Source organism: Gorilla gorilla, chromosome 4, assembly GCF_029281585.2.
Source record: "Gorilla gorilla gorilla isolate KB3781 chromosome 4, NHGRI_mGorGor1-v2.1_pri, whole genome shotgun sequence".
In the NCBI taxonomy this organism is placed as follows: Eukaryota; Metazoa; Chordata; class Mammalia; order Primates; family Hominidae; genus Gorilla; species Gorilla gorilla.
The window spans coordinates 191472088-191495770 of NC_073228.2; positions in this window are offsets into that span (position 1 = coordinate 191472088).

Here is a 23683-nt window from a genome sequence, read left to right on the forward strand (position 1 = left end):
GAAGATGTTTGCATGTTTACACAGATAGCGGTGTAGATATTTCCATGTTCATACAGATAGCGGTGTAGATATTTCCATGTTCATCCAGATGGCTGTGTAGATATATCCATGTTCATACAGATTGCGGTGTCGATATTTCCATGTTCATACAGATAGTGGTGCTGATATTTCCATGTTTATACAGGCAGCGGTGTAGATATTTCCATGTTTATACAGATAGCGGTTTAGATATTTCCTTCTTAATACAGATGGCGGTGTAAATACTTATATGTTCATACAGATGGCGGTGTAGATATTTCCATGTTTATACAGATAGCAGTGTAGATAACTCCATCTTAATACAGATGGCGGTGTAGATATTTATATGTTCATACAGATGGCGGTGCAGATATTTCCATGTTCATACAGATGGCAGTGTAGATATTTCCATGTTCATACAGATATCGGTGTAGTTATTTCCACGTGCAAAGAGACAGCTGTGTAGATATTTCCATGTATATGCAGATAGCAGTGTAGATATTTCCATTTTCATGCAGATAGCGGTGTACATATTTCCATGTTCAAACAGACAGCGGTGTAGATATTTCCATGTTCATACAGATAGCGGTGCAGATTTTTCCATGTTCATACAGATAGCGGTGTAGATATTTCCATGTTTATACAGTTAGCAGAGAAGATGTATGCATGTTTACACAGATAGCAGTGTAGATATTTCCATGTTCATCCAGATGGCTGTGTAGATATATCCATGTTCATACAGATAGCGGTGTAGATATTTCCATGTTCATACAGATAGCGGTGTAGTTATTTCCATGTTCATACAGATAGCGGTGTAGATATTTCCATGTTTATACTGATAGTCGTGAAGATGTATGCATGTTTACACAGATAGCGGTGTAGATATTTCCATGTTTATACAGATAGCGGTGTAGATATTTCCATGTTCATCCAGATGGCTGTGTAGATATATCCATGTTCACAGATTGCGGTGTAGATATTTCCATGTTCATACAGATAGTGGTGCTGATATTTCCATGTTTATAGATATAGCTGTGTAGTTATTTCCATGTGTAAAGAGATAGCTGTGTAGATATTTCCATGTATATGCAGATAGCTTTTAGATATTTGCATTTTCATGCAGATAGCGGTGTAGATATTTACATGTTCAAACAGATAGCGGTGTAGATATTTCCATGTTCATTCAGATAGCATTGTAGATATTTCCATGTTCATACAGATAGCGGTGTACATATTTCCATGTTCATACATATAGCGGTGTAGATATTTCCAGGTTCATACAGATAGCGGTGCTCATATTTCCATGTTTATACTGGTAGCGGTGTAGATATTTCCGAGTTTATACAGATAGCGGTGTAGATATTTCCAAGTTTATACAGATAGCGGTGTAGATATTTCCATGTATATTCAGATAGCAGTGTAGATATCTCCATCTTAATACAGATGGCGGTGTAGATATTTATATGTTCATACAGATGGCGGTGCAGATATTTCCATGTTCATACAGATGGCGGTGTAGATATTTCCATGTTCATACAGATAGCGGTGTAGTTATTTCCATGTGTAAAGAGATAGATGTGTAGATATATCCATCTATATGCAGAGAGCTGTGTAGATATTTCCATTTTCATGCAGATAGCGATGTATATATTTCCATCTTCAAACAGATAGCGGTGTAGATATTTTCATGTTCATACAGACAGCGGTGTAGATATTTCCATGTTTATACAGATAGCGGTGAAGATGTATGCATGTTTACACAGATAGCGGTGTGGATATTTCCATGTTCATCCAGAGGGCTGTGTAGATATATCCATGTTCATACAGATAGCGGTGTAGATATTTCCATGTTCATATAGATAGCAGTGTAGATATTTCCACGTTCATACAGATAGCGGTGCTTATATTTCCATGTTTATACAGGCAGTGGTGTAGATATTTCCATGTTTATACGGATAGCGGTGTAGATATTTCCATGTTTATACAGATAGCAGTGTAGATATTTCCATGTTTATACAGATAGCGGTGTAGATATCTCCATCTTAATACAGATGGTGGTGTAGATATTTATATGTTCATACTGATGGCGGTGCAGATATTTCCATGTTCATACAGATGGCGGTGTAGTTATTTCCATGTGTAAAGAGATAGCTGTGTAGATATTTCCATGTATATGCAGATAGCAGTGTAGATATTTCCATTTTCATGCAGATAGCGGTGTAGATATTTCCATGTTCAGATAGCGGTGTAGATATTTCCATGTACATACAGATATCGGTGCAGATATTTCCATGTTCACACTGATAGCGGTGTAGATATTTCCATGTTTATACAGATAGCGGTGAAGATGTATGCATGTTTACACGGATAGCGGTGTAGATATTTCCATGTTCAACCAGATGGCTGTGTAGATATATCCATGTTCATACAGATAGCGGTGTAGATATTTCCATGTTCATACAGATAGCGGTGTAGTTATTTCCATGTTCATACAGATAGCGGTGTAGATATTTCCATGTTTATACTGATAGCGGTGAAGATGTAAGCATGTTTACACAGATAGCGGTGTAGATATTTCCATGTTCATACAGATAGCGGTGTAGATATTTCCATGTTCATCCAGATGGCTGTGTAGATATATCCATGTTCATACAGATTGCGTTGTAGATATTTCCATGTTCATACTGATAGTGGTGCTGATATTTCCATGTTTATACAGGCAGCGGTGTAGATATTTCCATGTTTATTGAGATAGCGGTTTAGATATTTCCTTCTTAATACAGAAGGCGGTGTAGATACTTATATGTTCATACAGATTGCGGTGTAGATATTTCCATGTTTATACAGATAGCAGTGTAGATATCTCCATCTTAATACAGATGGCGGTGTAGATATTTATATGTTCATACAGATGGCGGTGCAGATATTTCCATGTTCATACAGATGGCGGTGTAGATATTTCCATGTTCATACAGATATCGGTGTAGTTATTTCCATGTGTAAAGAGATAGCTGTGTAGATATTTCCATGTATATGCAGATAGCAGTGTAGATATTTCCATTTTCATGCAGATAGCGGTGTACATATTTCCATGTTCAAACAGATAGCGGTGTAGATATTTCCATGTTCATACAGATAGCGGTGCAGATATTTCCATGTTCATACAGATAGCGGTGTAGATATTTCCATGTTTATACAGTTAGCGGTGAAGATCTATGCATGTTTACACAGATAGCGGTGTAGATATTTCCATGTTCATCCAGATGGCTGTGTAGATATATCCATGTTCATACAGATAGCGGTGTAGATATTTCCATGTTCATGCAGATAGCGGTGTAGTTATTTCCACGTTCATACAGATAGCAGTGTAGATATTTCCATGTTTATACTGATAGTGGTGAAGATGTATGCATGTTTACACAGATAGCGGTGTAGATATTTCCATGCTCATACAGATAGCGGTGTATATATTTCCATTTTCATCCAGATGGCTGTGTAGATATATCCATGTTCATACAGATTGCGGTGTAGATATTTCCATGTTCATACAGATAGTGGTGCTGATATTTCCATGTTTATACAGACAGCGGTGTAGATATTTCCATGTTTATACAGATAGCGGTTTAGATATTTCCTTCTTAATACAGATGGCGGTGTAGATATTTATATGTTCATACAGATGACGGTGTAGATATTTCCATGTTTATACAGATAGCAGTGTAGATATCTCCATGTTAATACAGATGGCGGTGTAGATATTTATATGTTCATACAGATGGTGGTGCAGATATTTCCGTGTTCATACAGATGGCGGTGTAGATATTTCCATATTCATACAGATAGCGGTGTAGCTATTTCCATGTTCATACAGACAACGGTGTAGCTATTTCCATGTTCAAACAGATAGCAGTGTAGATATTTCCATGTTCATACAGATAGCGTTGTAGATATCTCCATTTTCATACAGAGAGCGGTGCTGATATTTTCATGTTTATACAGGCAGCGGTGTAGATATTTCCATGTTTATACAGATAGCGGTTTAGATATTTACTTCTTAATACAGATGGCGGTGTAGATATTTATATGTTCATACAGACGGCGGTGCAGATATTTCCATGTTCATACAGATGGTGGTGTAGATATTTCCATGTTTATAGATATAGCGGTGTAGTTATTTCCATGTGTAAAGAGATAGCTGTGTAGATATTTACATGTATATGCAGATAGCTTTGAAGATATTTCCATTTTCATGCAGATAGCGGTGTAGATATTTACATGTTCAAACAGATAGCGGTGAAGATATTTCCATGTTCATTCAGATAGCTTTGTAGATATTTCCTTGTTCATACAGATAGCGGTGTAGATATTTCCATGTTCATACAGATAGCGGTGTCGATATTTCCAGGTTCATACAGATAGCGGTGCTGATATTTCCATGTTTATACAGGTAGCGGTGTAGATATTTCCATATTTATACAGATAGCGGTGTAGATATTTCCATGTTTATACAGATAGCGGTGTAGACATTTCCATGTTTATTCAGATAGCGGTGTAGATATCTCCATCTTCATACAGATGGCGGTGTAGATATTTCCATGTTCATACAGATAGCGGTGTAGTTATTTCCATGTGTAAAGAGATAGCTGTGTAGATATTTCCATCTATATGCAGAGAGCTGTGTAGATATTTCCATTTTCATGCAGATAGCGATGTATATATTTCCATCTTCAAACAGATAGCTGTGTAGATATTTCCATGTTCATACAGATAGCGGTGTAGATATTTCCATGTTTATACAGATAGCGGTGAAGATGTATGCATGTTTACACAGAGAGCGGTGTGGATAATTCCATGTTCATCCAGAGGGCTGTGTAGATATATCCATGTTCATACAGATAGCGGTGTAGATATTTCCATGTTCATACAGATAGCGGTGTAGATATTTCCATGTTCATACAGATAGCGGTATAGATATTTCCATGTTTATACAGACAGCGGTGTAGATATCTATATCTTAAGACAGATGGTGGTGTAGATATTTATATGTTCATACTGATGGCGTTGCAGATATTTCCATGTTCATACAGATGGCGGTGTAGTTATTTCCATGTGTAAAGAGACAGCTGTGTAGATATTTCCATGTATATACAGATAGCAGTGTAGATATTTCCATTTTCATGCAGATAGCGGTGTAGATATTTCCATGTTCAGATAGCGGTGTAGATATTTCCATGTTCATACAGATAGCGGTGCAGATATTTCCATGTTCATACCGATGGCGGTGTAGATATTTCCATGTTCATACAGATATCGGTGTAGTTATTTCCATGTGTAAAGAGATAGCTGTGTAGATATTTCCACGTATATGCAGATAGCAGTGTAGATATTTCCATTTTCATGCAGATAGCGGTGTACATATTTCCATGTTCAAACAGATAGCGGTGTAGATATTTCCATGTTCATACAGATATCAGTGCAGATATTTCCATGTTCATACAGATAGCGGTGTAGATATTTCCATGTTTATACAGTTAGCGGTGAAGATGCATGCATGTTTACACAGATAGCGGTGTAGATATTTCCATGTTCATCCAGATTCCTGTGTAGATATATCCATGTTCATACATATAGCGGTGTAGATATTTCCATGTTCATACAGATAGCGGTGTAGTTATTTCCACGTTCATACAGATAGCAGTGTAGATATTTCCATGTTTATACTGATAGTGGTGAAGATGTATGCATGTTTACACAGATAGCGGTGTAGATATTTCCATGTTCATACAGATAGCGGTGTAGATATTTCCATGTTCATCCAGATGGCTGTGTAGATATATCCATGTTCATACAGATTGCGGTGTAGATATTTCCATGTTCATACAGATAGTGGTGCTGATATTTCCATGTTTATACAGGCAGCGGTGTAGATATTTCCATGTTTATACAGATAGCGGTTTAGATATTTCCTTCTTAATACAGATGGCGGTGTAGATATTTATATGTTCATACAGATGTGGGTGTAGATATTTCCATGTTTATACAGATAGCAGTGTAGATATCTCCATGTTAATACAGATGGCGGTGTAGATATTTATATGTTCATACAGATGGTGGTGCAGATATTTCCGTGTTCATACAGATGGCGGTGTAGATATTTCCATGTTCATACAGACAGCGGTGTAGCTATTTCCATGTTCATACAGACAACGGTGTAGCTATTTCCATGTTCATACAGATAGCAGTGTAGATATTTCCATGTTCATACAGATAGCGGTGTAGATATCTCCATTTTCATACAGAGAGCGGTGCTGATATTTCCATGTTTATACAGGCAGCGGTGTAGATATTTCCATGTTTATACAGATAGCGGTTTAGATATTTACTTCTTAATACAGATGGCGGTGTAGATATTTATATGTTCATACAGATGGCGGTGCAGATATTTCCATGTTCATACAGATGGTGGTGTAGATATTTCCATGTTTATAGATATAGCGGTGTAGTTATTTCCATGTGTAAAGAGATAGCTGTGTAGATATTTCCATGTATATGCAGATAGCTGTGTAGATATTTCCATTTTCATGCAGATAGCGATGTATATATTTCCATCTTCAAACAGATAGCGGTGTAGATATTTCCATGTTTATACAGATAGCGGTGTAGATATTTCCATGTTTATTCAGATAGCAGTGTAGATATCTCCATCTTAATAAAGATGGCGGTGTAGATATTTACATGTTCAAACAGATAGCGGTGTAGATATTTCCATGTTCATTCAGATAGCTTTGTAGATATTTCCTTGTTCATACAGATAGCGGTGTAGATATTTCCATGTTCATACAGATAGCGGTGTAGATATTTCCAGGTTCATACAGATAGCGGTGCTGATATTTCCATGTTTATACAGGTAGCGGTGTAGATATTTCCATGTTTATACAGATAGCAGTGTAGATATTTCCATGTTTATACAGATAGCGGTGTAGACATTTCCATGTTTATTCAGATAGCGGTGTAGATATCTCCATCTTCATAGAGATGGCGGTGTAGATATTTCCATGTTCATACAAATAGCGGTGTAGTTAATTCCATGTGTAAAGAGATAGCTGTGTAGATATTTCCATCTATATGCAGAGAGCTGTGTAGATATTTCCATTTTCATGCAGATAGCGATGTATATATTTCCATCTTCAAACAGATAGCGGTGTAGATATTTCCATGTTCATACAGATAGCGGTGTAGATATTTCCATGTTTATACAGATAGCGGTGAAGATGTATGCATGTTTACACAGATAGCGGTGTGGATATTTCCATGTTCATCCAGAGGGCTGTTTAGATATATCCATGTTCATACAGATAGCGGTGTAGATATTTCCATGTTCATACAGATAGCGGTGTAGATATTTCCATGTTCATACAGATAGCGGTGCTTATATTTCCCTGTTTATACAGGTAGCGGTGTAGATATTTCCATGTTTATACAGATAGCGGTGTAGATATTTCCATGTTTATACACATAGCGGTGTAGATATTTCCATGTTTATACAGACAGCGGTGTAGATATCTATATCTTAATACAGATGGAGGTGTAGATATTTATATGTTCATACTGATGGCGGTGCAGATATTTCCATGTTCATACAGATGGCGGTGTAGTTATTTCCATGTGTAAAGAGACAGATGTGTAGATATTTCCATGTATATACAGATAGCAGTGTAGATATTTCCATTTTCATGCTGATAGCGGTGTAGATATTTCCATGTTCAGATAGCGGTGTAGATATATCCATGTTCATACAGATAGCGGTGCAGATATTTCCATGTTCATACAGATAGCGGTGTAGATATTTCCATGTTTATACAGATAGCGTTGAAGATGTATGCATGTTTACACAGATAGCGGTGTAGATATTTCCATGTTCATCCAGATGGCTGTGTAGATATATCCATGTTCATACAGATAGCGGTGTAGATATTTCCATGTTCATAAAGATAGCGGTGTAGTTATTTCCATGTTCATACAGATAGCGGTGTAGATATTTCCATGTTTATACTGATAGCGGTGAAGATGTATGCATGTTTACACAGATAGCGGTGTAGATATTTCCATGTTCATACAGATAGCGGTGTAGATATTTCCATGTTCATCCAGATGGCTGTGTAGATATATCCATGTTCATACAGATTGCGGTGTAGATATTTCCATGTTCATACAGATAGTGGTGCAGATATTTCCTTGTTTATACAGGCAGCGGTGTAGATATTTCCATGTTTATACAGATAGCGGTTTAGATATTTCCTTCTTAATACAGATGGCGGTGTAGATACTTATATGTTCATACAGATGGCGGTGTAGATATTTCCATGTTTATACAGATAGCAGTGTAGATATCTCCATCTTAATACAGATGGCGGTGTAGATATTTATATGTTCATACAGATGGCGGTGCAGATATTTCCATGTTCATAAAGATGGCGGTGTAGATATTTCCATGTTCATACAGATATCGGTGTAGTTATTTCCATGTGTAAAGAGATAGCTGTGTAGATATTTCCATGTACATGCAGATAGCAGTGTAGATATTTCCATTTTCATGCAGATAGCGGTGTACATATTTCCATGTTCAAACAGATAGCGGTGTAGATATTTCCATGTTCATACAGATAGCGGTGCAGATATTTCCATGTTCATACAGATAGCGGTGTAGATATTTCCATGTTTATACAGTTAGCGGTGAAGATGTATGCATGTTTACACAGATAGCGGTGTAGATATTTCCATGTTCATCCAGATGGCTCTGTAGATATATCCATGTTCATACAGATAGCGGTGTAGATATTTCCATGTTCATACAGATAGCGGTGTAGTTATTTCCACGTTCATACAGATAGCAGCGTAGATATTTCCATGTTTATACTGATAGTGGTGAAGTTGTATGCATGTTTACACAGATAGCGGTGTAGATATTTCCATGTTCATACAGATAGCGGTGTAGATATTTCCATGTTCATCCAGATGGCTGTGTAGATATATCCATGTTCATACAGATTGCGGTGTAGATATTTCCATGTTCATACAGATAGTGGTGCTGATATTTCCATGTTTATACAGGCAGCGGTGTAGATATTTCAATGTTTATACAGATAGCGGTTTAGATATTTCCTTCTTAATACAGATGGCGGTGTAGATATTTATATGTTCATACAGATGGTGGTGCAGATATTTCCGTGTTCATACAAATGGCGGTGTAGATATTTCCATGTTCATACAGATAGCGGTGTAGCTATTTCCATGTTCATACAGACAACGGTGTAGCTATTTCCATGTTCATACAGATAGCAGTGTAGATATTTCCATGTTCATACAGATAGCGGTGTAGATATCTCCATTTTCGTACAGAGAGCGGTGCTGATATTTCCATGTTTATACAGTCAGCGGTGTAGATATTTCCATGTTTTTACAGATAGCGGTTTAGATATTTACTTCTTAATACAGATGGCGGTGTAGATATTTATATGTTCATACAGATGGCGGTGCAGATATTTCCATGTTCATACAGATGGTGGTGTAGATATTTCCATGTTTATAGATATTGCGGTGTAGTTATTTCCATGTGTAAAGAGATAGCTGTGTAGATATTTACATGTATATGCAGATAGCTTTGAAGATATTTCCATTTTCATGCAGATAGCGGTGTAGATATTTACATGTTCAAACAGATAGCGGTGTAGATATTTCCATGTTCATTCAGATAGCTTTGTAGATATTTCCTTGTTCATACAGGTAGCGGTGAAGATATTTCCATGTTCACACAGATAGCGGTGTAGATATTTCCAGGTTCATACAGATAGCGGTGCTGATATTTCCATGTTTATACAGGTAGCGGTGTAGATATTTCCATGTTTATACAGATAGCGGTGTAGATATTTCCATGTTTATACAGATAGCGGTGTAGACATTTCCATGTTTATTCAGATAGCGGTGTAGATATCTCCATCTTCATACAGATGGCGGTGTAGATATTTATATGTTCATACAGATGGCGGTGCAGGTATTTCCATGTTCATACAGATGGCGGTGTAGATATTCCCATGTTCATAAAGATAGCGGTGTACTTATTTCCATGTGTAAAGAGATAGTTGTGTAGATATTTCCATCTATAAGCAGATAGCTGTCTAGGTATTTCCATTTTCATGCAGATAGCGGTGTATATATTTCCATCTTCAAACAGATAGCGGTGTAGGTATTTCCATGTTCATACAGATAGCGGTGTAGATATTTCCATGTTTATACAGATAGCGGTGAAGATGTATGCATGTTTACACAGATAGCGGTGTGGATATTTCCATGTTCATGCAGAGTGCTCTGTAGATATATCCATGTTCATACAGATACCGGTGTAGATATTTCCTTGTTCATATAGATAGCGGTTAAGATATTTCCATGTTCATACAGATAGCGGTGCTGATATTTCCATGTTTATACAGGTAGCGGTGTAGATATTTCCATGTTTATACCGATAGTGGTGTAGATATTTCCATGTTTATACAGATAGCGGTGAAGATATTACCATCTTAATACAGATGGCGGTGTAGATATTTATATGTTCATACAGATGGCGGTGCAGATATTTCCATGTTCATACAGATGGCGGTGTAGATATTTCCATGTTCATACAGATAGCGGTGTAGTTATTTCCATGTGTAAAGAGATAGCTGTGTAGATATTTCCATGTATATGCAGATAGCAGTGTAGATATTTCCATTTTCATGCAGATAGCGGTGTACATATTTCCATGTTCAAACAGATAGCGGTGTAGATATTTCCATGTTCATACAGATAGCGGTGCAGATATTTCCATGTTCATACAGATAGCGGTGTAGATATTTCCATGTTTATACAGTTAGCGGTGAAGATGTATGCATGTTTACACAGATAGCGGTGTAGATATTTCCATGTTCATCCAGATGGCTGTGTAGATATATCCATGTTCATACAGATAGCGGTGTAGATATTTCCATGTTCATACAGATAGCGGTGTAGTTATTTCCACGTTCATACAGATAGCAGTGTAGATATTTCCATGTTTATACTGATAGTGGTGAAGTTGTATGCATGTTTACACAGATAGCGGTGTAGATATTTCCATGTTCATACAGATAGCGGTGTAGATATTTCCATGTTCATCCAGATGGCTGTGTAGATATATCCATGTTCATACAGATTGCGGTGTAGATATTTCCATGTTCATACAGATAGTGGTGCTGATATTTCCATGTTTATACAGGCAGCGGTGTAGATATTTCAATGTTTATACAGATAGCGGTTTAGATATTTCCTTCTTAATACAGATGGCGGTGTAGATATTTATATGTTCATACAGATGGTGGTGCAGATATTTCCGTGTTCATACAAATGGCGGTGTAGATATTTCCATGTTCATACAGATAGCGGTGTAGCTATTTCCATGTTCATACAGACAACGGTGTAGCTATTTCCATGTTCATACAGATAGCAGTGTAGATATTTCCATGTTCATACAGATAGCGGTGTAGATATCTCCATTTTCGTACAGAGAGCGGTGCTGATATTTCCATGTTTATACAGGCAGCGGTGTAGATATTTCCATGTTTATACAGATAGCGGTTTAGATATTTACTTCTTAATACAGATGGCGGTGTAGATATTTATATGTTCATACAGATGGCGGTGCAGATATTTCCATGTTCATACAGATAGTGGTGTACATATTTCCATGTTTATAGATATTGCGGTGTAGTTATTTCCATGTGTAAAGAGATAGCTGTGTAGATATTTACATGTATATGCAGATAGCTTTGAAGATATTTCCATGTTCACACAGATAGCGGTGTAGATATTTCCAGGTTCATACAGATAGCGGTGCTGATATTTCCATGTTTATACAGGTAGCGGTGTAGATATTTCCATGTTTATACAGATAGCGGTGTAGATATTTCCATGTTTATACAGATAGCGGTGTAGACATTTCCATGTTTATTCAGATAGCGGTGTAGATATCTCCATCTTCATACAGATGGCGGTGTAGATATTTATATGTTCATACAGATGGCGGTGCAGGTATTTCCATGTTCATACAGATGGCGGTGTAGATATTTCCATGTTCATAAAGATAGCGGTGTAGTTATTTCCATGTGTAAAGAGATAGTTGTGTAGATATTTCCATCTATAAGCAGATAGCTGTCTAGGTATTTCCATTTTCATGCAGATAGCGGTGTATATATTTCCATCTTCAAACAGATAGCGGTGTAGGTATTTCCATGTTCATACAGATAGCGGTGTAGATATTTCCATGTTTATACAGATAGCGGTGAAGATGTATGCATGTTTACACAGATAGCGGTGTGGATATTTCCATGTTCATCCAGAGGGCTCTGTAGATATATCCATGTTCATACAGATACCGGTGTAGATATTTCCTTGTTCATACAGATAGCGGTTTAGATATTTCCATGTTCATACAGATAGCGGTGCTGATATTTCCATGTTTATACAGGTAGCGGTGTAGATATTTCCATGTTTATACAGATAGTGGTGTAGATATTTCCATGTTTATACAGATAGCGGTGAAGATATTACCATCTTAATACAGATGGCGGTGTAGATATTTATATGTTCATACAGATGGCGGTGCAGATATTTCCATGTTCATACAGATGGCGGTGTAGATATTTCCATGTTCATACAGATAGCGGTGTAGTTATTTCCATGTGTAAAGAGATAGCTGTGTAGATATTTCCATGTATATGCAGATAGCAGTGTAGATATTTCCATTTTCATGCAGATAGCGGTGTACATATTTCCATGTTCAAACAGATAGCGGTGTAGATATTTCCATGTTCATACAGATAGCGGTGCAGATATTTCCATGTTCATACAGATAGCGGTGTAGATATTTCCATGTTTATACAGTTAGCGGTGAAGGTGTATGCATGTTTACACAGATAGCGGTGTAGATATTTCCATGTTCATCCAGATGGCTGTGTAGATATATCCATGTTCATACAGATAGCGGTGTAGATATTTCCATGTTCATACAGATAGCGGTGTAGTTATTTCCACGTTCATACAGATAGCGGTGTAGATATTTCCATGTTCATCCAGATGGCTGTGTAGATATATCCATGTTCATACAGATTGCGGTGTAGATATTTCCATGTTCATACAGATAGTGGTGCTGATATTTCCATGTTTATACAGGCAGCGGTGTAGATATTTCAATGTTTATACAGATAGCGGTTTAGATAATTCCTTCTTAATACAGATGGCGGTGTAGATATTTATATGTTCATACAGATGGTGGTGCAGATATTTCCGTGTTCATACAAATGGCGGTGTAGATATTTCCATGTTCATACAGATAGCGGTGTAGCTATTTCCATGTTCATACAGACAACGGTGTAGCTATTTCCATGTTCATACAGATAGCAGTGTAGATATTTCCATGTTCATACAGATAGCGGTGTAGATATCTCCATTTTCGTACAGAGAGCGGTGCTGATATTTCCATGTTTATACAGGCAGCGGTGTAGATATTTCCATGTTTATACAGATAGCGGTTTAGATATTTACTTCTTAATACAGATGGCGGTGTAGATATTTATATGTTCATACAGATGGCGGTGCAGATATTTCCATGTTCATACAGATGGTGGTGTAGATATTTCCATGTTTATAGATATAGCGGTGTAGTTATTTCCATGTGTAAAGAGATAGCTGTGTAGATATTTACATGTATATGCAGATAGCTTTGAAGATATTTCCATTTTCATGCAGATAGCGGTGTAGATATTTACATGTTCAAACAGATAGCGGTGTAGATATTTCCATGTTCATTCAGATAGCTTTGTAGATATTTCCTTGTTCATACAGATAGCGGTGAAGATATTTCCACGTTCACACAGATAGCGGTGTAGATATTTTCAGGTTCATACAGATAGCGGTGCTGATATTTCCATGTTTATACAGGTAGCGGTGTAGATATTTCCATGTTTATACAGATAGCGGTGTAGATATTTCCATGTTTATACAGATAGCGGTGTAGACATTTCCATGTTTATTCAGATAGCGGTGTAGATATCTCCGTCTTCATACAGATGGCGGTGTAGATATTTATATGTTCATACAGATGGCGGTGCAGGTATTTCCATGTTCATACAGATGGCGGTGTAGATATTTCCATGTTCATAAAGATAGCGGTGTAGTTATTTCCATGTGTAAAGAGATAGTTGTGTAGATATTTCCATCTATAAGCAGATAGCTGTCTAGGTATTTCCATTTTCATGCAGATAGCGGTGTATATATTTCCATCTTCAAACAGATAGCGGTGTAGATATTTCCATGTTCATACAGATAGCGGTGTAGATATTTCCATGTTTATACAGATAGCGGTGAAGATGTATGCATGTTTACACAGATAGCGGTGTGGATATTTCCATGTACATCCAGAGGGCTCTGTAGATATATCCATGTTCATACAGATACCGGTGTAGATATTTCCTTGTTCATTCAGATAGCGGTTTAGATATTTCCATGTTCATACAGATAGCGGTGCTGATATTTCCATGTTTATACAGGTAGCGGTGTAGATATTTCCATGTTTATACAGATAGTGGTGTAGATATTTCCATGTTTATGCAGATAGCGGTGAAGATATTACCATCTTAATACAGATGACGGTGTAGATATTTATATGTTCATACAGATGGCGGTGCAGATATTTCCATGTTCATACAGATGGCGGTGTAGATATTTCCATGTTCATACAGATAGCGGTGTAGTTATTTCCATGTGTAAAGAGATAGCTGTGTAGATATTTCCATGTATATGCAGATAGCAGTGTAGATATTTCCATTTTCATGCAGATAGCGGTGTAGATATTTTCATGTTCAAACAGACAGCAGTGTAGACATTTCCATGTTCATACAGATAGAGGTGCAGATATTTCCATGTTCATACAGATAGCGGTGTAGATATTTCCATGTTTATACAGATAGCGGTGAAGATGTATGCATGTTTACACAGATAGCGGTGTAGATATTTCCATGTTCATCCAGATGGCTGTGTAGATATATCCATGTTCATACAGATATCGGGGTAGATATTTCCATGTTCATATAGATAGCGGTGTAGATATTTCCATGTTTATACTGATAGCGTTGAAGATGTATGCATGTTTACACAGATAGCGGTGTAGATATTTCCATGTTCATACAGATAGTGGTGTAGATATTTCCATGTTCATCCAGATGGCTGTGTAGATATATCCATGTTCATACAGATAGTGGTGTAGATATTTCCATGCTCATACAGATAGCGGTGCTAATATTTCCATGTTTATACAGGCAGCGCTGTAGCTATTTCCATGTTCCTACAGATAGAGGTGTAGATATTTCCATGTTCATACAGATAGCGGTGCTGATATTTCCATGTTTATACAGGCCGCGGTGTAGATATTTCCATGTTTATGCAGATAGCGGTTTAGATATTTCCTTCTTAGTACAGATGGCGGTGTAGATATTTATATGTTCAGATAGATGGCGGTGTAGTTATTTACATGTTTATACAGATATCAGTGTAGATATCTCCATCTTAATGCAGATGGCGGTGTAGATATTTATATGTTCATACAGATGGCGGTGCAGATATTTCCATGTTCATACAGATGACGGTGTAGATATTTCCATGTTTATACAGATAGCGGTGGAGATATATGCATGTTTACACAGATAGCGGTGTAGATATTTCCATTTTCATCCAGATGGCTGTGTAGATATATCCATGTTCATACAGATAGTGGTGTAGATATTTCCCTGTTCATACAGATAGCGGTGCTGATATTTCCATGTTTATACAGGCAGCGGTGTAGCTATTTCCATGTTCCTACAGATAGCGGTGTAGATATTTCCATGTTCATACAGATAGCGGTGCTGATATTTCCATGTTTATACAGGCAGCGGTGTAGATATTTCCACGTTTATACAGATATCGGTTTAGATATTTCCTTCTTAGTACAGATGGCGGTGTAGATATTTATATGTTCAGGCAGATGGCGGTGTAGATATTTCCATGTTTATACAGATAGCAGTGTAGATATCTCCATCTTTATACAGATGGCGGTGTAGATATTTATATGTTCATACAGATGGCGGTGTAGATATTTCCATGTTCATACAGATGGCGGTGTAGATATGTCCATGTTCATACAGATAGTGGTGTAGTTATTTCCATGTGTAAAGAGATAGCTGTGTAGATATTTAAATGTATATGCAGATAGCAGTGTAGATATTTCCATTTTCATGAAGATAGCGGTGTAGATATTTCCATGTCCAAACAGATAGCGGTGTAGGTATTTCCATGTTCATACAGATAGCGGTGTAGATATTTCCATGTTCATACCGATAGCGGTGAAGATATTTCCATGTTTATACAGATAGTGGTGAAGATGTATGCATGTTTACACAGATAGAGGTGTAGATATTTCCGTGTTCATCCAGATGGCTGTGTAGATATATCCATGTTCATACAGATAGCGGTGTAGATATTTCCATGTTCATACAGATAGCGGTGTAGATATTTCCATGTTCATCCAGATGGCTGTGTAGATATATCCATGTTCATACAGATAGTGGTGTCGATATTTCCATGTTCATACAGATAGCGGTGTAGATATTTCCATTTTCATACAGAGAGCGGTGCTGATATTTCCGTGTTTATACAGATAGCGGTGTAGATATTTCCATGTTTATACAGATAGCGGTGTAGATATTTCCATGTTTATTCAGATAGCAGTGTAGATATCTCCATCTTAATACAGATGTCGGTGTAGATATTTATATGTTCATACAGATGGCGGTGCAGATATTTCCATGTTCATACAGATGGCGGTGTAGATATTTCCATGTTCATACAGATAGCGGTATAGTTATTTCCATGTGTAAAGAGATAGCTGTGTAGATATTTCCATCTATATGCAGATAGCTGTGTAGATATTTCCATTTTCATGCAGATAGCGGTGTATATATTTCCATCTACAAACAGATAGCGGTGTAGATATTTCCATGTTCATACAGATAGCGGTGTAGATATTTCCATGTTTATACAGATAGCGGTGAAGATGTATGCATGTTTACACAGATAGCGTTGTGGATATTTCCATGTTCATCCAGAGGGCTGTGTAGATATATCCATGTTCATACAAATAGCGGTGTAGATATTTCCATGTTCATACAGATAGCGGTGTAGATATTTCCATGTTCATACAGATAGCGGTGCTTATATTTCCATGTTTATACAGGTAGCGGTGTAGATATTTCCATGTTTATGCAGATAGCGGTGTAGATATTTCCATGTTTATACAGATAGCGGTGTAGATATTTCCATGTTTATACAGACAGCGGTGTAGATATCTCCATCTTAATACAGATGGTGGTGTAGATATTTATATGTTCATACTGATGGCGGTGCAGATATATCCATGTTCATACAGATGGCGGTGTAGTTATTTCCATGTGTAAAGAGATAGCTGTGTAGATATTTCCATGTATATGCAGATAGCAGTGTAGATATTTCCATTTTCATGCAGATAGCGGTGTAGATATTTCCATGTTCAGATAGCGGTGTAGATATTTCCATGTTCATACAGATAGCGGTGCAGATATTTCCATGTTCATACCGATAGCGGTGTAGATATTTCCATGTTTATACAGATAGCGGTGAAGATGTATGCATGTTTACACAGATAGCATTGTAGATATTTCCATGTTCATCCAGATGGCTGTGTAGATATATCCATGTTCATACAGAAAGCGGTGTAGATATTTCCATGTTCATACAGAAAGCGGTGTAGTTATTTCTATGTTCATACAGATAGCGGTGTAGATATTTCCATGTTTATACTGATAGCGGTGAAGATGTTTGCATGTTTACACAGATAGCGGTGTAGATATTTCCATGTTCATACAGATAGCGGTGTAGATATTTCCATGTTCATCCAGATGGCTGTGTAGATATATCCATGTTCATACAGATTGCGGTGTCGATATTTCCATGTTCATACAGATAGTGGTGCTGATATTTCCATGTTTATACAGGCAGCGGTGTAGATATTTCCATGTTTATACAGATAGCGGTTTAGATATTTCCTTCTTAATACAGATGGCGGTGTAAATACTTATATGTTCATACAGATGGCGGTGTAGATATTTCCATGTTTATACAGATAGCAGTGTAGATATCTCCATCTTAATACAGATGGCGGTGTAGATATTTATATGTTCATACAGATGGCGGTGCAGATATTTCCATGTTCATACAGATGGCAGTGTAGATATTTCCATGTTCATACAGATATCGGTGTAGTTATTTCCACGTGCAAAGAGATAGCTGTGTAGATATTTCCATGTATATGCAGATAGCAGTGTAGATATTTCCATTTTCATGCAGATAGCGGTGTACATATTTCCATGTTCAAACAGACAGCGGTGTAGATATTTCCATGTTCATACAGATAGCGGTGCAGATTTTTCCATGTTCATACAGATAGCGGTGTAGATATTTCCATGTTTATACAGTTAGCAGAGAAGATGTATGCATGTTTACACAGATAGCGGTGTAGATATTTCCATGTTCATACAGATAGCGGTGTAGATATTTCCATGTTCATCCAGATGGCTGTGTAGATATATCCATGTTCACAGATTGCGGTGTAGATATTTCCATGTTCATACAGATAGTGGTGCTGATATTTCCATGTTTATAGATATAGCTGTGTAGTTATTTCCATGTGTAAAGAGATAGCTGTGTAGATATTTCCATGTATATGCAGATAGCTTTTAGATATTTGCATTTTCATGCAGATAGCGGTGTAGATATTTACATGTTCAAACAGATAGCGGTGTAGATATTTCCATGTTCATTCAGATAGCATTGTAGATATTTCCATGTTCATACAGATAGCGGTGTACATATTTCCATGTTCATACAGATAGCGGTGTAGATATTTCCAGGTTCATACAGATAGCGGTGCTCATATTTCCATGTTTATACTGGTAGCGGTGTAGATATTTCCGAGTTTATACAGATAGCGATGTAGATATTTCCATGTTTATACAGATAGCGGTGTAGATATTTCCATGTATATTCAGATAGCAGTGTAGATATCTCCATCTTAATACAGATGGCGGTGTAGATATTTATATGTTCATACAGATGGCGGTGCAGATATTTCCATGTTCATACAGATGGCGGTGTAGATATTTCCATGTTCATACAGATAGCGGTGTAGTTATTTCCATGTGTAAAGAGATAGCTGTGTAGATATATCCATCTATATGCAGAGAGCTGTGTAGATATTTCCATTTTCATGCAGATAGCGATGTATATATTTCCATCTTCAAACAGATAGCGGTGTAGATATTTTCATGTTCATACAGACAGCGGTGTAGATATTTCCATGTTTATACAGATAGCGGTGAAGATGTATGCATGTTTACACAGATAGCGGTGTGGATATTTCCATGTTCATCCAGAGGGCTGTGTAGATATATCCATGTTCATACAGATAGCGGTGTAGATATTTCCATGTTCATATAGATAGCAGTGTAGATATTTCCATGTTCATACAGATAGCGGTGCTTATATTTCCATGTTTATACAGGCAGCGGTGTAGATATTTCCATGTTTATACAGATAGCGGTGTAGATATTTCCATGTTTATACAGATAGCAGTGTAGATATTTCCATGTTTATACAGATAGCGGTGTAGATATCTCCATCTTAATACAGATGGTGGTGTAGATATTTATATGTTCATACTGATGGCGGTGCAGATATTTCCATGTTCATACAGATGGCGGTGTAGTTATTTCCATGTGTAAAGAGATAGCTGTGTAGATATTTCCATGTATATGCTGATAGCAGTGTAGATATTTCCATTTTCATGCAGATAGCGGTGTAGATATTTCCATGTTCAGATAGCGGTGTAGATATTTCCATGTACATACAGATATCGGTGCAGATATTTCCATGTTCACACTGATAGCGGTGTAGATATTTCCATGTTTATACAGATAGCGGTGAAGATGTATGCATGTTTACACGGATAGCGGTGTAGATATTTCCATGTTCAACCAGATGGCTGTGTAGATATATCCATGTTCATACAGATAGCGGTGTAGATATTTCCATGTTCATACAGATAGCGGTGTAGTTATTTCCATGTTCATACAGATAGCGGTGTAGATATTTCCATGTTTATACTGATAGCAGTGAAGATGTAAGCATGTTTACACAGATAGCGGTGTAGATATTTCCATGTTCATACAGATAGCGGTGTAGATATTTCCATGTTCATCCAGATGGCTGTGTAGATATATCCATGTTCATACAGATTGCGATGTAGATATTTCCATGTTCATACTGATAGTGGTGCTGATATTTCCATGTTTATACAGGCAGCGGTGTAGATATTTCCATGTTTATTCAGATAGCGGTTTAGATATTTCCTTCTTAATACAGAAGGCGGTGTAGATACTTATATGTTCATACAGATGGCGGTGTAGATATTTCCATGTTTATACAGATAGCAGTGTAGATATCTCCATCTTAATACAGATGGCGGTGTAGATATTTATATGTTCATACAGATGGCGGTGCAGATATTTCCATGTTCATACAGATGGCGGTGTAGATATTTCCATGTTCATACAGATATCGGTGTAGTTATTTCCATGTGTAAAGAGATAGCTGTGTAGATATTTCCATGTATATGCAGATAGCAGTGTAGATATTTCCATTTTCATGCAGATAGCGGTGTACATATTTCCATGTTCAAACAGATAGCGGTGTAGATATTTCCATGTTCATACAGATAGCGGTGCAGATATTTCCATGTTCATACAGATAGCGGTGTAGATATTTCCATGTTTATACAGTTAGCGGTGAAGATCTATGCATGTTTACACAGATAGCGGTGTAGATATTTCCATGTTCATCCAGATGGCTGTGTAGATATATCCATGTTCATACAGATAGCGGTGTAGATATTTCCATGTTCATGCAGATAGCGGTGTAGTTATTTCCACGTTCATACAGATAGCAGTGTAGATATTTCCATGTTTATACTGATAGTGGTGAAGATGTATGCATGTTTACACAGATAGCGGTGTAGATATTTCCATGCTCATACAGATAGCGGTGTATATATTTCCATTTTCATCCAGATGGCTGTGTAGATATATCCATGTTCATACAGATTGCGGTGTAGATATTTCCATGTTCATACAGATAGTGGTGCTGATATTTCCATGTTTATACAGACAGCGGTGTAGATATTTCCATGTTTATACAGATAGCGGTTTAGATATTTCCTTCTTAATACAGATGGCGGTGTAGATATTTATATGTTCATACAGATGACGGTGTAGATATTTCCATGTTTATACAGATAGCAGTGTAGATATCTCCATGTTAATACAGATGGCGGTGTAGATATTTATATGTTCATACAGATGGTGGTGCAGATATTTCCGTGTTCATACAGATGGCGGTGTAGATATTTCCATATTCATACAGATAGCGGTGTAGCTATTTCCATGTTCATACAGACAACGGTGTAGCTATTTCCATGTTCAAACAGATAGCAGTGTAGATATTTCCATGTTCATACAGATAGCGTTGTAGATATCTCCATTTTCATACAGAGAGCGGTGCTGATATTTTCATGTTTATACAGGCAGCGGTGTAGATATTTCCATGTTTATACAGATAGCGGTTTAGATATTTACTTCTTAATACAGATGGCGGTGTAGATATTTATATGTTCATACAGACGGCGGTGCAGATATTTCCATGTTCATACAGATGGTGGTGTAGATATTTCCATGTTTATAGATAAAGCGGTGTAGTTATTTCCATGTGTAAAGAGATAGCTGTGTAGATATTTACATGTATATGCAGATAGCTTTGAAGATATTTCCATTTTCATGCAGATAGCGGTGTAGATATTTACATGTTCAAACAGATAGCGGTGTAGATATTTCCATGTTCATTCAGATAGCTTTGTAGATATTTCCTTGTTCATACAGATAGCGGTGTAGATATTTCCATGTTCATACAGATAGCGGTGTCGATATTTCCAGGTTCATACAGATAGCGGTGCTGATATTTCCATGTTTATACAGGTAGCGGTGTAGATATTTCCATATTTATACAGATAGCGGTGTAGATATTTCCATGTTTATACAGATAGCGGTATAGACATTTCCATGTTTATTCAGATAGCGGTGTAGATATCTCCATCTTCATACAGATGGCGGTGTAGATATTTCCATGTTCATACAGATAGCGGTGTAGTTATTTCCATGTGTAAAGAGATAGCTGTGTAGATATTTCCATCTATATGCAGAGAGCTGTGTAGATATTTCCATTTTCATGCAGATAGCGATGCATATATTTCCATCTTCAAACAGATAGCGGTGTAGATATTTCCATGTTCATACAGATAGCGGTGTAGATATTTCCATGTTTATACAGATAGCGGTGAAGATGTATGCATGTTTACACAGATAGCGGTGTGGATATTTCCATGTTCATCCAGAGGGCTGTGTAGATATATCCATGTTCATACAGATAGCGGTGTAGATATTTCCATGTTCATACAGATAGCGGTGTAGATATTTCCATGTTCATACAGATAGTGGTGCTGATATTTCCATGTTTATACAGGCAGCGGTGTAGATATTTCCATGTTTGTACAGATAGCCGTTTAGATATTTCCTTCTTAATACAGATGGCGGTGTAGATACTTATATGTTCATACAGATGGCGGTGTAGATATTTCCATGTTTATACAGATAGCAGTGTAGATATCTCCATCTTAATACAGATGGCGGTGTAGATATTTATATGTTCATACAGAGGGCGGTGCAGATATTTCCATGTTCATACAGATGGCGGTGTAGATATTTCCATGTTCATACAGATATCGGTGTAGTTATTTCCATGTGTAAAGAGATAGCTGTGTATATATTTCCATGTATATGCAGATAGCAGTGTAGATATTTCCATTTTCATGCAGATAGCGGTGTACATATTTCCATGTTCAAACAGATAGCGGTGTAGATATTTCCATGTTCATACAGATAGCGGTGCAGATATTTCCATGTTCATACAGATAGCGGTGTAGATATTTCCATGTTTATACAGTTAGCGGTGAAGATCTATGCATGTTTACACAGATAGCGGTGTAGATATTTCCATGTTCATCCAGATGGCTGTGTAGATATATCCATGTTCATACAGATAGCGGTGTAGATATTTCCATGTTCATACAGATAGCGGTGTAGTTATTTCCACGTTCATACAGATAGCAGTGTAGATATTTCCATGTTTATACTGATAGTGGTGAAGATGTATGCATGTTTACACAGATAGCGGTGTAGATATTTCCATGTTCATACAGATAGCGGTGTAGATATTTCCATGTTCATCCAGATGGCTGTGTAGATATATCCATGTTCATACAGATAGCGGTGTAGATATTTCCATGTTCATACAGATAGCGGTGTAGCTATTTCCATGTTCATACAGACAACGGTGTAGCTATTTCCATGTTCAAACAGATAGC